This window comes from Apis dorsata, unplaced genomic scaffold, assembly GCF_000469605.1.
Source record: "Apis dorsata unplaced genomic scaffold, Apis dorsata 1.3 scaffold_69, whole genome shotgun sequence".
Classification (NCBI taxonomy): Eukaryota; Metazoa; Arthropoda; class Insecta; order Hymenoptera; family Apidae; genus Apis; species Apis dorsata.
This window is the reverse complement of record NW_006263367.1, coordinates 313,185-314,933: the sequence shown is the minus strand read 5'-3', so window position 1 is coordinate 314,933 and position 1,749 is coordinate 313,185. Positions and strand designations below refer to the sequence as shown.

At 22.7% G+C, this 1,749-nt stretch overlaps 1 long non-coding RNA gene across 1 annotated transcript in view; it reads left to right on the top strand.

Annotated features, from left to right (window-relative positions):
• Window positions 1-854, top strand: part of LOC116186878 — a 2,492-nt gene extending 1,638 nt beyond the window's left edge. The window contains exon 2 of the long non-coding RNA XR_004151927.1: window positions 634-854. This is a non-coding gene — a long non-coding RNA (uncharacterized LOC116186878). The remainder of the gene's footprint in view (window positions 1-633) is intronic.
• The last annotated feature ends 895 nt before the right edge of the window (window positions 855-1,749 follow it).

Below are 1,749 nucleotides of genomic sequence, written 5' to 3'. Positions count from 1 at the left end.
GAACGATTTTAGGTAGCCCTTCAGACTACCTTTTTGTCTTTTTTTTCAGCTCCTGTTTATTAAGAAAGCATTTGTTATAGAAAATATTCTTTTGTCACTGTTGAATTTGTTTTAATTGTTATAATATTGTACGAAATTATTTTTATGATGAAATATTTAAGTCAATTCAAATTTCAATAAAATTTGTCTTTTCAAATTATTATTATAAAAATATTTTAATTATAATTCAATATTTAAATCTTTTAATATTATAATTCTAATGTTGTAATTCTGAAAAAAATTTATGGATTACTTAACAATATATTAATAACTTTTTTCTAGATTAGAATGTTTTTTTTCAGATCTATATTATTTTATGAATTGAGTTTGTTACAGATACTTATTGGATGAAGATAAGTAAGAATTGTGAAAAAATGAATTATGATTTAATTATCTATTATATTGAATTTTTTTAATTCGTTTGTATAGTTTATTTCAGGAACTTATTCAGCTTTCAACGGAACACAATGAAGAAAATGTGTAATTTTATTATATTTAGATTTCTGGTAGGTATTATGTTTGAAGAAATTATAGAACTTTTTATATGCACATATTAAGTTTTCTGAAACGATATTAAGTTTAAGAATTTTTCAGGGTATTTGACTGGGAATAAAAATTATACAACATAACTTTAAGCTACACGGATGATATTTAACATTGATGGAACAAAATGTGTATATAATTCAATGCATGAATAATTAATTGTGTGATAATGTGTAATTAATTAATTGTGTGTTAGTATGTGCTAATTAATTATATAGAATAATGTAGTATAAGTAAGTAAAAAATGAGTAATGTATTGTTTATTTATTCTACTTATTTTTTTATGCTTTTATATAGTTATTTATAGTTATATTTCTTAATATTGAATATGTAAAATATTGATAGAAATTAATTTTGCATCAGTTTTTTAAATAATTTCTTTTATTATTTGTTTTGTATAAATGCATGATCAATGGTGGTTTGAACATTTTGCAAATGTACATTGAAAAAAGAATTTATTTGATTAAATTAATTTTTAAATTAAAAGAAGATGAAGGTCTTGGTTAAGAGGGATAGATAGATAGGTTATTAGTTAAGCAATCTTCATCCAGTGCAAGGTGGAATATACGATATATAATTATATTATTATGTATACCAATAATATAATTATATATTTTGTAAGGAATGTGATTCAATTGGCTGTGAACTCGATTATATTTTCATAGATAAAAAATTTAGTGAAATGACGAATAACATTCTCGTTTTAATCTTTAAAATAATGAAGTATAAGTATAAATTTGCCTCATATTTTTGAAGTTATTTAATTTTGTGTATGTACTTAGATTATAACTTACTAGGTAATATAATAAATAATCTAAAGTCGGTATTTCAGAACATGTGACACAAAAACCTCATGTTCTGAAATACCGATCTGTTTATATTTATTGTACTTCTCGTTTGTCAGTTTATGTTCACTCTTTCAAAGAATACATATATAGGTTTAGAGATGGCGTTGGTAGTTCATTCTTATTCTCTACTGTATCCTTCTACTATTTGTTCTGCCTAAATATTTAAATTCTTTTATTTGCAATCTAGAGATGGCGTTCATTCCATAATCCTTATCCTATCTTTGTTCTTCTCTTATTGTACGTGATTCTTATGTACTTTGCAAAGTTTTTACCAAGAAAGGATTTCAAATTTTATCTCATTATCTAATTTATTTATTAA